The sequence below is a fragment of the Rhinoderma darwinii genome, chromosome 1, assembly GCF_050947455.1.
Source record: "Rhinoderma darwinii isolate aRhiDar2 chromosome 1, aRhiDar2.hap1, whole genome shotgun sequence".
Taxonomy (NCBI): Eukaryota; Metazoa; Chordata; class Amphibia; order Anura; family Rhinodermatidae; genus Rhinoderma; species Rhinoderma darwinii.
Window position 1 is genome coordinate 162,516,570 of NC_134687.1, and position 15,432 is coordinate 162,532,001.

General features: G+C 38.1%; 1 long non-coding RNA gene across 1 annotated transcript; it reads right to left on the reverse strand.

Annotated features, from left to right (window-relative positions):
• Window positions 1-3,760: 3,760 nt before the first annotated feature.
• Window positions 3,761-7,782, reverse strand: LOC142737921 (uncharacterized). The gene is made up of 2 exons (XR_012880587.1): window positions 7,645-7,782; window positions 3,761-4,563 (listed from the first exon to the last, which is right to left on the reverse strand). It is a non-coding gene; the product is annotated as an uncharacterized LOC142737921 (long non-coding RNA).
• Window positions 7,783-15,432: the final 7,650 nt, after the last annotated feature.

The following is a 15,432-nucleotide window of genomic DNA, read 5'->3' on the forward strand; positions in this document are numbered from 1 at the left end:
TCCCGCAAAAAACAAGCCCTCACACAGATTTTTTGGCAGAAAAATAAAAAAGTTATGGCTCTCAGAATATGGCGATGCAAAATGTGCAGAGTGTTCAAAAAGCGGATAAGATTGGGCACCATTTATTAGTGCGACATCGGCCACATATCTATGAATTATTATTTATTTACCCAATTATTATACCCTCTTTATTATACCCTGATGTACCCTGCACAGCTTACATATGCCCCCACATCATAAACTGAAATACCAGCAAAACCCCAAACAAAACTACCACTAAGCAGAATCTGCGCTCCAAAAGCCAAATGGTGCTCCCTCCCTTATGAGCCCTGCAGCGTGTCCAAGCAGCAGTTCACATCCACATATATGGCATCGCCCAACCCCGGGAGAACCCGCTTAACAGTTTGAGGTATTTTTCTTCAGTGGCACGAACTGGGCACAACATATTATGCACTAAAATGGCATATACCTGTGGAAATTTGCAATTTTCACTTTGCACCATCCACTGAGCATTCATTTCTAGTAAAAACAAAAACAAAACAACAAACCTGTGTGGTCAAAATGCTCTTTACACCCCTTAAAAAATGCCTTGAGGGGTGCAGTTTCCAAAATGGGGGTCACTACTTGAAGGTTTGTTTTACTATTTGAACCCAGAGCCCTGCCATTGTGGGCTAATGCTGCGAAAATCACCAAAATGGGCCTCACATGGGCCTTTCACTCCTGAGCCCTGTCATATGTCCAGGCAAATCATAAATCATAAAGGGGTGAAGTTTACTAAAAGGGGTCACTTCTCAGGGTTTTACACTTTACTCTGGTACCTAAGGGAGCTCTGCAAATGCGACATGCCGCCCGTAAACCAGTCCTGCAAAATCTGCGCTCTAAAAGCCAAATGGCGCTCCTTCCATTTTTAGCTCTGCCATGTGCCCAAACAGCAGTTTAGGGCCACACATGGGGTATTGCCATACTCGGGAGAAATTGGGTAACAAATTGTGTGTTGAGTGCTGTTTTTTCTCCTATTACCCCTTGTGGAAAAAAAAATTGGGTCACTACACCCCTAGAGGATTACCGTGAGGGATATAGTTTCCAAAATGGAGTCACTTCTCAGGGGTTTCTACTGTACTGGTACCTCAGGGCTCTGCAAATGCGACATGGCGCCCAAAAAACAATCAACCAAAATCTACATGCAAAGTAGCACTCCTGCCATTCTGAGCCCTGCCGTGTGTCCAAACAGCAGTTTATGACCACATATGGGATATTGCCGTACTCGGGAGAAATTGGTTTACAATTGTTGGGGTGCTTTTTCTCCTTTATTCCTTGTGAAAATGAAAAAAAAAACAAAACATTTTAGTGGAAAGAATGTGGATTTTCATTTTCACTGCCTAATTCCAATAAATTCAGCAAAAAAAACAAAACAGTTGGGTCAAAATGCTCACTATACCGCTAGATAAATTCCACGAGGGGTGTAGTTTCCAAAACGAGGTCACTTTTACGGGGTTTGCACCATTTTGGCCCCTCAGTGGCTTTGCAAATGTGACATGGCGCTGCAAACCATTCCAGCAAAATTTAAGCTCCAAAGTCAAATGGCTCTCTGTCCTTTCTCCGCCCTGCCGTGTGTCCACACAGCAGTTTATTACCACATAAAGGGCATTTCCATAATCGGGAGAATATGCTTTACAAATGCTGGGGTGCTTTTTCTCATTTATTCCTTGTAAAAATTAAAAATGTCTACGTATTTTTTTAGAAAAAAGTAGATTTTAATTTTTACAGACTAATTCCAATGAGTTTAGTAAAGAAACTGAGGGGTCAAAATGCTGACTATACCCCTAGATAAATTTCTTGAGGGGCTTAGTTTCCGAAGTGGGGTCATTTTTGGGGGGTTTCCACTGTTTTGGCACCACAAGACCTCTTCAAACCTGACATGGTGCCTAAAATATATTCTAAAAAAGGCGGCCCCAAAATCCACTAGGTGCCCCTTTGCTTCTGAGGCCTGTGCTTCAGTCCAGTAGCCCACTAGGGCCACATGTGGGATATTTCTAAAAACTGCAGAATCTGGGCAATAAATATTGAGTTGCATCTCTCTGGTAAAACCTTCAGTGCTACAGAATTTTTTTTATTACCTATGAATTTTGACAAAAAAAATGAAAATTGAAAATGTCACCTCTACTTTGCTTTAATTCCTGTGAAACGCCTAAAGGGTTAAATCACTTTCTGAAAGCTGTTTTGAATACTTTGAGGGGTCTAGTTTTTAAAATGTGGTAATTTATGGGGACTTTCTAATATATAAGGCCTTCAAAGCCACTTCAGAACTGAACTGGTCTCTGAAAAAATTGCCTTTTGAAATTTTCTTGAAAATGTGAGAAATTGCTGCTAAAGTTTTAAGCCTTGTAACGTCCTAGAAAAATAAAAAGGCTTTTAAAAATGAGGCAAACATAAAGTAGACATACGGTAAATGTTAACTAGTAACTATTTTGTGTGGTATTACTATCTGTCTTACAAGCAAATACATTTACATTTAGAAAAATGCTAATTTTTGAAAATTTTCTCAGAATTTTGGGGTTTTTCACAAATAAACACTGAATATATCGACCAAATTTTACCACTAACATAAAGTACATTGTGTCAGGAGAAAACAATCTCAGAATCGCTTGGATACATAAAAGCATTCCAGAGTTATTACCTCATAAATTGACACATGTCAGATTTGAAAAAAATTGGCTGTGTCCATAAGGCCAAAACAGGCTTAATAATGAATAAAGGTTATGTTTTATGAAGAGTTCCCACTCTGTGATACTACTAATCCTTAACTTGAATCTAAAAACTTGCTGCAGCGTAATACGTTTTCACTTAAGCCAATGAAAACCATTGAAAAAGCCAAGTTAAAGTTTCTTGCCACCGTGTTTTTTATGTAACTGGTATTATTAAACATGAATCTGTATATTCCTCGTATGTTCTTTGGTTCATGCCTTATGATTTGCCCATGAACATCTCTCATATTACTTTTTGCCTTCCAAAAATACCAGAACCAGACAGACCCTATGATAAGTTAATAGGATTTGTCAGGATTCTGTTCATGAAGTTATTATTTTACTACAATGGGAACAATGGAAAAAATTGCAAAAAATCTCTCCATGTAAACTTTCTTCTTGAGTCATGTTGTCGTGTGCAAACTCACCTTTGCTCCCAAGATTTAAAGTGTCAAAGCACGTGGCAAACATTACTACAATGATCTTTGATTTTTTAAGATTACGAATATATGATAAAACACTGGTCAGGTTTCATTTGCATAAGCAAGTTCACACATGGCACAGTGGAATGTCTGTAAGTGAATTTCATTACAAAAGTTCAGCTTACCAGGACTACAAGTAATCCTACAACAAACAATGTATATTGCTTCAAGTTCTTCTCTAATAAAAATATTTTAGTAACACAAGAATCCAAGAAGACAGGAAATGAAAAAGTAGTGGCGAAGCATCTTCCATTTTTCTGAGCAAGGATAAAATTAGTTTGTAAAGTAAAAACATGAAATTCAACTTATTTCAGCTAAATAATCTAAGTCCGTTCATTTTTTATTTACGACGGTAAAACAAATATTGGCTCTAAAGAGATAAATGATCCATCCCTAGCATATTGGTTTGATTTCTGGAGTTTCTGTGCAATTTTTTTTACCTGCAGTAGATCGTACTTGGACATAAAAACATACCACAGATACCATAGATCATAAGGCCAAAAACAGTTATACGCGATTTACATAAAGTTGTAATTTATGTTTTAGTATAAGTTTCTAATTTATTTTTTATTTTCTTACCAATTCAATAAATATACAACCCAGAGATATTCCATTGACTTTTAAGAAATGTAAGTTTCATAGAGTGTTATAAAACAGTGTAGGAAATATGCATTCATCAGAATCTAAAATATGAATAAAGAATGACCTTGATGAGATTCAATACAAACTGTCATCTGCAGGGCCCACCAGTGACCAGTTTTGATAAGCCTGTGCATGTGTATACATGCCATAGAGGAAGCAACTGTAGATTCTATGGGACTCATGAGAAAGTGGGGCCCAGCTGCGGCTAGACCTACAGTATATCCCTTTCCTATGGATTGTGAAAACTTACAAAGACCCTCTTATCCACAATTGTGTAAAAAAAAAAATTGGATGAAAGTGCCAGAGGGTAATGCTTCTCGTTTCCTAAGAATGTGAAGGTAGTGTGTGATGGGGACAACGAGTGATTGGCCATTCCATTTTTGGGATGGTGGTGTATGATGGTTTAAACCAGCACCCACAGCATCAGTAAAGGGACCACTTCTATTTTTTTCTATGAGGCCCCCTCTGCTTTACCATTGAGTCTGAGTTTGCCTTTTTGATGCTGTGGGCCATCTATTTGGAGGATTGATTTATCGTGCTTTTTGAGATGTTCTTCTGCATACTGTTGTTGTAACACAGTTAGGTGAGTCAACTTCCGGCCAACTTGAATCAGACTGGCTATCCTCCGGTGACCTCTGTCCTTAACAAGGTGTTTTTGCTCACAGCCCTGGTGTGTACTGGATGTTTTTAAAGACCTAGAGAGGTAAGCATAAGGGAAATAAGTTACAGGATAATCATTAGAATACAAGACATATGACTACTTCATTTTAGTTTTTATAGCATATCATCCAGCTATAAATGTAAAAGCTATTGACTGTTTTTTTCATACTAAGACATAAGACATTTTAGTCATTGTAACCTTGGTTCCCAGTTGTGTGTCGTTGGCTTTATGGATGATAATACTGTGTTAAATGCACTCAAGCTCTATTCTAAGTGTTGCTTTGAGCTTCTAAGCGGATTAACAAAAATAATGAGATCCCTAAACTAGAAGTAATTTCAGAGTTAAGCCCCATGCATACGACCAGGCCCGTAATCACTGTCCGTGATTACGGACATGGCCGGCCGCTAACGGCCGGGACAGTCATCTGCATTTGCAGGCTGTGAACCCATAAATAGTATGGGAGCTCGGTCCGTAAAAAGCAAAAAATAAGACATGTCCTATCTTTTGCGGTGCCCTTCCTGTAAATATATGGGCAATAGAAGTGAATGACTCCGTAATTACGGTCCGTAATTACGGATGATTTCTACGGTCGTGTGCCTGGGGCTTTAAACTAAAATGTCTCCCACATAAAATTATTATTATTATTTTATTTTTAATGGGAACACCATAGACAAATACTCCAAGATATGGGGCAAATAGTTAGAACTGTATCGCTTTGCCTGGTCTGCAGAAAACTAACTTAAAATTAGAAAGCATTATACTTATCCCACTTCCACATTTATTTTCTAATGTCTTGAAAATTGCTAACAGTCTTTCTATTAACTAAGGGGGCATATGCTGATGGCCTATTTACTGTGTGGTTATATTTCGGATTACAGCTTTTCACGATTAAAAAAATGGTGTAACTGTTTTTGGGATATTACAATTGCATGTATGGATATGTTTGGGATCCTATCATATCATTGGAACATTTTCTCTGAATTGCTTGAAGGGGTTGTCTCATTCAAAAATTTAGTGTTACATGATTGTCATTCAGATAAATGATCGTCCATTGTAATACTAATAGGGCATATGGACAAAAGTTGTCTTCATGAGACACCCCTTTAAGCCTATGTTTGCAAAGCGCGGCAACAATCTATTTCTCTATTGCCCAATGAAGCATCTGTTGTAATGGTCACAGTCTCATGATTATGATTGTCAGTAGTTGTTGGGTCAGATCCCTAAATATTATTAGACAAAAGTGCAAAATTGAGGATAAGTTCTCTTTAAAAAAAATCACTGAGTCAAATGTCTTCTTATATTTAGCCCTTTAATTTGCGAGTATTTTCTATATGTTTAAAACTCCATTTGTATTGCAGTAAAATATTTTATTACAATTTACACCTTTTCTAAGAAATACATTTTTTAGATAGTTAATTGATTTCACTATTAACACCCGTAAAAATTACATAAACACATCAGATAATCCTTCATTAGCATACAACATGTGGTCCTGTGGTATATGTTCCTTGTACGAAATGCAAAACAATCATTTTGATTTGACTTAGGGAAATCCAAGCCAGGCGTTGCTGTGACATCAATCTTACTGACATGATGTACATAGGCTGTGACAACATAGAAAATTACAAGCTGCTTTAGATATACAGTATCTTTCCAGCCATAAATACAAGGATTTAGCTGTCCACAGCTCTGGGGTATACGTATGAACAGTACCTTATCTAATCTTATTTGTTTACCTATAACCTGTCTACTCGAAGAAAATATGTCAGTCCACAACAAATCATATATAAATATGCTCTTCCGAAGCAATGTGAACAATGTGCTAATTAAAACCACTGACTCCACTGGACAACTGTTATATATATATATATATAGATATATATATATATACACTAGATGGTAAATCAAAGGCTTTATTCAAAAACAATTGAGAGCCAGGCAAAAAATGTGGGGTATGTAGATTAACAGTATTACTCCGCAGCCCGTCCGTGCCGTAATTACAGACCGTGCACAATGCTACGGTCATCTTCATGAGGCCTAAGAAAGCACAATTATGAGTACATTGAGACAACATTTCGGAGCAAAAAAAGCCCTTCTTCGGGCTCATAGAGTAAATATATATTTATGAAATCATTATAGAAACTAGTAATCAGAGTATCTATATAACTATTGTAATAATTTTTTTTTTTTACAGAACGCAAAAAGAATAAACCTAAATGCTACAACTTATGGTTTTTGAGCAATTATACAGCCACAAGACTCTGTACTCTATACTGAACTCTATACATTGACATACAGAGTATATATGAGTCTGTATTACTGGGGAGAATATTTTCGTGATATGCCATGTGTGTCAAATCAGAGGCATACAAATGTATGGCATGGACCTATAGCTGTCTGCGCGCCGTATTTGTAATCTGTATAATACAGACCCTGAATATATCTTTTAGGCCTTGAGTTTATACTTGCCGAACTGTATGATTTTTTTGGGGGAAATGGGTCTTAAAGCAGATTCCTATACATACCTAAATATATTACACTATAGTAGAAGATGGAAATTAAGGTAACATGTAAAAATATTTAGTTTTCTGACTGCATCATCTTTATCTGATCATTTATATTCACCACTAATTTATTGTACTATTTATACAAATATTACTGATAAATTACTAAAACTGATTTTCTACATTGTACATTAAGTACCATAATACATTCAATTCTGCTTGACATAATTCTGCTTGACATAACTCTGTTTTGATTTATCTTTGGCTTGGAAATGACAGGATTGCTTAACCCCTTCCCGCCGGATCACGTATATATACGTCATTAAAATCGGTGGCTTACCGCATTTTCACGTAAATATACGTCATGGAGATGAAGCTGGCTCAGGAGCTGAGCCAGCGACATCACCACCGGGTGACAGCTGTATGTTACAGCTGGCACCCTAAGGTATCGGCCAGGACCGGAGCTAGCCTCCGATCGGACCGATTAACCCCTCACATGCTGCGTTCAATAGAGATCGCAGCATGTGAGGAGTTTATAGCCACCGGCACCCCAGCAACGTGATCGCTGGGTTGCCGGTGGCTGCAAAGGCGATCGGAGGGCTAATGCTTACCTCCCGATCAGCCTGTAACGGAATCCTCTTATGCCCCGTCGTCGGCGGGGCCCAGGAGGCTTCCGGTAACATCGGCAAGATGGCGCCGGCTCAGCTTCCGGCTCAGAAGCTGAGCCGGCGTCATCAGCAGTGGGTGTCCGCTGTATGTTACAGCGGACACCCCGATCTATCGCCAGGAACCGGAGCTAGCTCCGATTCCTGGCATTAACCCCTTCGATGCAGCGATCCATTGTGATCGCTGCATCCTAGAGGTTTGTAGAAAATCGGCAGCCTTGCCATGCGATGGCAAGGCTGGCGACTGCTACCATGGCAACAGGAGCCCTAACAATGGACTCCTGTCTGCCATTACGTAAGCTGATTAGGCCCCGCCCAGAGGCGGAGCCTGATCGGCTTGCTGTCAGTGAACAACTGACAGTTCCAATACATTGCACTACATAGGTAGTGCAATGTATTAGAACATCAAACAAATAGTTGGACATTCAAGTCCCCTAGTGGGACTAAAGAAAAGTGTAAAAAAAAGTGTCAAAAAAGTAAAAATAAAAGTTGGAAAACATACAATAAAAGTTTCAAATAATAACACAAAACACAATCGCCCTTTTTCCCTTATAAGTCATTTATTATTGAAAAAAATAATAAAGCCATACATATTTGGTATCGCTGCGACCGTAACGACCTGAACTATAAAATTATTATGTTATTTATCCAGCGCAGTGAACGCCGTAAAAAAAAACCTCAAAAACACTGCCATAATTACTGTTTTTTTGGTCACTGTCTTCCAAAAATTGAAATAAAAAGTGATCAAAAAGTCGCATGTATCCAAAAATGGTACCGATAAAATCTATACCTCACCTCGCAAAAAAAAACAAGCCCTCACACAGCTCCATCGATGAGAAAATGTAAAAGTTATGGCTCTCACAACTTGGCGACAGAAAAAATACATTCTCTTTCCAAAAGTAATTTTATTGTGCAAAAAGTTATAAAAAAGTTCTATAAATTTGGTATCGCCGGAATCGTACTGACCCGCAGAATAAAGGTAACATGTAGTTTATAACGTACGGTGAACGGTGTATATAAAAAAAAAAGTGGCACAAGCTAGGCATGACATTTGACACTGAATTGGCATATCTAGGGAAACTATTTAATTTGTACCTTCCGCAGCGCAATCATTTATGGAAAAGATACGTGGGGTGAAAATGCTCACTACACCTCTTAATAAATGCCTTGAGGGGTGCAGTTTCCAAAATGGGGTCACTTCTCAGGGGTTTCTTTTATTATTTCACATCAAAGCCTCTGCAATTGTGAACCAATACTTTATAAGTCGCCAAATTAGGCCTCAATTTTACATGGTACTCTTTCACTCCTGAGCCCTGTCGAATGTCCAGGCAAAAGATTAGGGCCACATGTAGGGTGATTCTAAAACAGGGAAACACCGCATAATAATTGAGAGCTGTCTTGTTATGGTGGCACAAGCTGGGCACCACATATTGGCGTATCTAAGGAAAAATTCCCATTTTCATTCTCCCACATCGTGTGCACACGAATTTCTGCAAAACACCTGTGGGGTTAACATGCTCACTACACCCCTAGGTGAATACCTTGAGGGTGTTGTTTCCAAAATGGGGTCACTTCTGGGGGGGATCCACTGTTTTGGTCCCACATGGACTTTGCAAATGCAACATAGCGACCAGAAACCAAATGCAGCAAAATCTGTACACCAAAAGCAAATGGCGCTCCTTCCCTTCTGAGCCCTGCCGTGTGCCCAAACAGCATTTTACGACCACGTGTGGGGTATTGCCGTACTCCAGAGAAGTTGCTTTACAAGCGTTGGGGTTCTTTTTTTCCTTTATTTGTTGAGAAAATTAAAAATTTGGAGCTAAAGCTACGTCTTATTGAAGAAAAAGGATTTTTTTTATTTTCACTGCCCAATTCTAATAAAATCTATGAAACACCTGTGGGGGCAAAATGCTCACTACACCCCTAGATGGATTCCTCAAGGGGTGTAGTTTTCTCAATGGAGTCACTTTTTTGGTGTTTTCACTGTTTTGGTCCCTCAGGGGCTTTGCAAATGCGACATGGCCGCCGCAAACCATTCCTGCTAAATTTGAGCTCCAAAAGCCAAATGGCGCTCTTTCCCTTCTAAGCTCCGCCGTGTGTCCAAACATCCGTTTATTACCACATGTGAGGTATTGTTTTACTCGGGAGAAATTGCTTTACAAATGTTGTGGTGCTTTTTCTCCTTCAGTCCTTGTGGAAATGAGAAAAAATTAGCTAAACCTACATAATCTTTGAAAGAATGACGATTTTTATTTTCACGGCCTACTTCCAATAATTTCTGCAAAAAACCTGCGGGGTCAAAATGCTCACTATACCCCTAGATAATTTCCTCAAGGGGTGTAGTTTCCAAAATGGGGTCACTTTTGGTGGATTTCCACTGTTTTGGCACCGAAAGAGCCCTTGAAACCTGACATGGAGCCTAAAATATTTTCTAATAAAAAGGAGGCCCAAAATCCACTGGGTGCTCCTTTGCTTCTGAGGCCGGTGCTTCAGTCCATTACCACACTAGGGCCACATGTGGGATATTTCTAAAAACTGCAGAATCTGGGCAATAAATATTGAGTTGCGTTTCTCTGTTAAAAACTTCTGTGTTACAAAAAAAATAGAATAAAAATGAATTTCTGCAAAAAAAAATGAAATTTGAAAATTTCACCTCTACGTTGCTTTAATTCCTGTGAAACGTTTAAAGGGTTAAGAAACTTTCTAAATGCTGTTTTGAATACTTTGAGGGGTGAAGATTTTAAAATGGGGTGACTTTTTGGCGGTTTCTAATATATAAGGCCCTAAAAGCCGCTTCACAACTGAACTGGCCCCTGTAAAAATAGCCTTTTGAAATTTTCTTGAAAATGTGAGAAATTGCTGCTAAAGTTCTAAGCCTTGTGATGTCATAGAACAATAAAAGGATGTTCAAAAAACGATGCCAATCTAAAGTAGACATATGGGGGATGTTAATTAGCAACAATTTTGTGTGGTATAACTGCCTGTCTTACAAGCAGATACATTTACATTTAGAAAAATGCAAATTTTTGCAATTTTTCACCAAATTTTGGTGTTTTTCACTGGTAAATATTGAATTTATCGACCACATTTTTCCACTATCATAAAGTCCAATGTGTCACGAGAAAACAATCTCAGAATCACTTTGATAGGTAAAAGCGTTCCGGAGTTATTACCACATAAAGTGAAATATGTCAGATTTGAAAAAATGGGTCTGGTCCTGAAGGCCAAAATGAGCTTGGTCCTGAAGGGGTTAAACAAATGAAAACTAGGAGCAAGGTCACAGACATCTGAATCATGAGTATCTGTCTAGTGTGGTAACATTGGAACTTAAAGATTCGATTGTGATGACCCGGGTTGTAAGCTTAAATAACTCAGGGATAATTATAGTCTGAAGTCTATTGTTGAGCAAACATAGTGATATCATATCTCGCATGGTTTCTGTAGAAATCTGTTTAAATAGAACCACAAAAGTGTGATCCATCGTTTAATGCAAATGGAGTCAAACAGAACCTGAAGGAGGCCTAATTTTTTACGTTTGCTATATGGGCCCCATTCTCTATGTATTCATATGAGTATTTCCCGACATATACCTCAGACGGAAGGCTCCTGTGAATAGGCATAATATGGTATACAGGTACATTGCCCATAGGACCCAATTTATTGTATGAAATAGTGTCGTTTACACTATCCCATACAGTGAAAATAAAAAAGGTATACAGACACATACAGATGTAGCCGTCCTTATCTATACACAATGGAAATATCCATTATCTTGACTTTTTCAATGACTTTTCAATGGCTTTTGTTGTGTGATATCACGCTGCAGCAAGTTACCAGAGTCAAGATAAAGATGGCTACATCCGTACTTGCCCAGTGTATACCAAATGGACACTCTTTTGGCATATGACAGTCAATGAGGCCCTATAGATAAATTCTGAGCTTTTCCGTCGCATACACCAAACGTAGTGGTAAAATGTAATGTGAACACACCCTTATGTGGGCTCTGTGGCTGACGCTTATAGGGCATGAAATCAAGACTGTATGGCAATACCAAATAGGTGTAACTTTTTTTTTCTTTTTTCTTTTCTTAATAATCAAGCGTTTTTTTGTACTGTTATGCAAATAATAATTAAGACGAAAAACAGAAAACTTTAATGTGCATAAGTATTCAAAGTAAATACTTTGTGGAGTCACCTTTTTCTGCAATTACAAACACAAGTCTCTTGGGGTATTCCTATATTAGCTTAGAACATCTAGACACTGGTATTTTTGCCCATTCTTCCAGGGAAAACTCCTCCAACTCCTTCATGTTAGATGGGTTGAGTCATTTTACAACAGTCTTCAAGTCATGCCACACATTCTCAATTGGATTGATATCTGGGCTTTGACTAGGCCATTCCAAAACTTTTAAGTGTTCCCCTTATACCCCTCCAGTGTAGCTTTAGCAGTATGTTTACGGTCATTGTCCTGCTAGAAGATGATCCTCTGTCCTAGTCTCAAATCTCTGTCAGACTGAAACAGGTTTTCCTCAAGAATTGCTATGTATTTACTGCCATCCATTTTTCTTTCAATTCTAGTCAGTTTTACAGTCCCTATCTATAAAAAGCTTTCACACAGCATGATGCTCCCACCACCAAGCTTCATTGTGGGAATCGTGTTCTTGGAGTGATGGGAAGTGTTGAATTTGTGCCACACAGTGTTCCCTGTGATTGCCAAAAGATTCAATTTTAGTCTCAACTGACCAGAGAACCATGTATTTGGGGAACCTGTCACATGCAATTTGGCGAACTCAAAATATGTTTTCTCATGTTTTTCTTTAAGCAATGGCTTTTTTCTGGCCGCTCCATGGAGTGTACGGCTTATAGTGGTCCTATGGACAAGTACTTCCATCTCCACTGTGGATCTTAGGAACTCCTTCAGTGTTAACGTTGGTGTCTTTGTTGAATTTCTGAATAATGCCCTCCTTGACCGGACTTGGAGATTTGGTGGGTGGCCTTTATTAGTCAGGTTTGTAGTTGTGCCATATTCTTTTCATTTTGTTAGAATAGCTTTAATGGCGCTCTGTGGGATGTTCAAATTTTGGGATATTTTTTTTATAACCCAACCTTGATCTGTACTTCTCCACAACGTTGATCTGACCTATGGACAGCTCCTTGGTCTTCATGTTGCTTGCTAAGTGGTGTTACCAACTTTCAGAACAGGTGTATTTATGATGACATCATGTGACAGATCATGCGACACTCTGATTGCACACAGAGAGCCCTTATTACACTGATTATGTGACTTCTGCAGTGGATTGGTTTGACTGGATCTTATTTAAGGGTTTGATATATTTCTTCCTAAATCATAGAAAATAGATACAAATATACGCCGCATAGCTGGTGTGGCTTAACCTTAATAATAATCTTGGCTTCCTGTATTTATATCACATATTTGATGTGTTTCCAAATGATAACTTCAACATGAATATCTTAGATAATGAAGATTCCATATGAAACGGTTGTGCAGTCCAGCAATAGCCAATAGTTAGCCAACCTTTTGAACATACTAGAGTACATAGTGAGTCTCTTTGAAGTCATAAATAATGTATATTTTTCTTTTGACTTTTAATAAGTCGGTAGAGTTCATCCCGCAGTCTCCAAACACACGTATTTTATTATGGGCCTCTGCAGTTTACTTTAATTAGTGTGTCTGAGTGCTTTGGGAGATTTAGCCCTACTGAAAACAAACATAGTCTTACCATCTATAAAACATTAGCTCCCTCTGGTTTATCCTGATGCAGCAGAGGCTTTCTGGGAAACACATGGTATAAGTAAACATTCATAATTGCATTAGAAGCCTCTGGTGTATTGGTAATTCAAGCTTTATTTCATAATACTGTCACAGCGGTGAGAATGGCTTTACCAAACCGGCATCCATCAGGGGCTGCATGAGATTTTGTGAGAACTTATTTTTCTTGTTTCTAGCCACCTGCAGTGATTTGGGGCTGGACCAACAAGAAGATATGGGGTTATAACAAAAGGTCTGCAGAGATTTAACGTCACCATAAACCAATCTGCATGTGAGTAAACAGCTCTGTGAAAATAAACAAAGCCATTGCAATACATATATCCAGTATAATAAGATACAAGCATAAGAACATATGAGATATTGGATTTGAGCAATATTCGAAGGCGATAATAAATAATTAAACTTCTGTGCTTTTTTGTGTCAAAAATTAAAGTTGTTACTGCCTAATCCAGAATTTGATAAGATTTAGATAACAGGTCCATAACTATTGTTTTACACAATTTAAGTAAAGGAGGCCGTTGGAGTGATTTGCACCAAATTTATTAAAATGTGCATAACTAATTTATTAAAAGACACACTACAATTTGGCGCTGTCTCACTGAGGAAATTAAATCTATGTCTGCTATGAGCAAGTGTAGATTTGTGCCATTTCATCCTATTTTAAATAATAAATGTGTCCTAAACTACATTTCTGTAGCGACCATGGCCACTTTTTTTGCCCTTGCCAATTTCGGCTAACTGCCAAACTGCTAAAATGTTCCATGCCATTGCTTGCTACATTTTATTGATGCAGTGTACGGCAAAATTTAGTGACATTTGTCTTTTTATGCTGCCTCTTTTCAAAAAAGTGGGCGGGGCTTAGTGAAAGTGGGCATGACCTGTCACAGCCCGACAAATTTACTATCATTTACTGCATTCAATTATAGCGAAAATTTAGATTTCCCTTTAAGGCCCACAGAAGGCCAGAGATGCGCCTAATTTATTAAGAGGTGTGCGCCTCCTAATAAATTAGGCGCATCTTTCTCCATTAATCTTTATATTAGTTAAACGGCTGTATGAAATCTTAATAAATCTGCCCCAAAAAGTAATTTAGAAGGTTAAAAAACTTTTAATTGTGCAATGAATAAGCTTTGTTTTTATGAATCCCCTTTAAGTTATCTAAAATGACTTAGGGGTTCTTAACTTTATCACAGGTAGGGGCAAGAATGACATATTGAATCATTTAGCATTGTTAAATTTGTTCTTTTTAGAATGGCCATGCCATTGGTTATGAGGAGACTTTGGAAATGGCTTCACTTTTTATTATAAGACATGTTGTGTCAGTACAGTTCCAAAGGACCTAAAGTAGTCATTAAATCCCTTCACCCCTTCCCGTATTATCATGGAAAACGTGTGTCACGATAATGGTCCTCTTCCCGAATTCTGACGTGCATGTACTGTACGTGATCTCACTGTAGGAGCCCAGCTGTGACTGGCAGCCACTGCAAACCACCAATACTTAACCCCTTAAATGCTGCTGTCAATAGCGACCGTAGCATTTAAGTGGTTTTATAGAGGGAGAGAAATCTTTTTTCCACTATACAAGTTAATCAATAAGTCCCATGTACCCAAAATATGGTACTAATGAAAACTACATCCCATTCCACAAAAAGACAAGCCCCTCATATGGTTACTTCGATGGAAAAATAAAAAAGTTCTGCCTCTTGTGGCCATGGTAAAACAAATACATTTTTTCAAAAGAGTTTTTATTGTGCAAAAATAGTAAAACATAAAAAACCTCTACATATTTGCTATCAGCGTAATCATTCCAACTAATAGAATAAAGATAACATGTTATTTGCACCCCATGGTGAACGGTGTAAATTTAAATCCAAAAGAACAATGCTAGAGTCGCCTATTTTTTTCAATCCCGCACAAAAAAAAGTAAATAAAATAAAAGTTAAC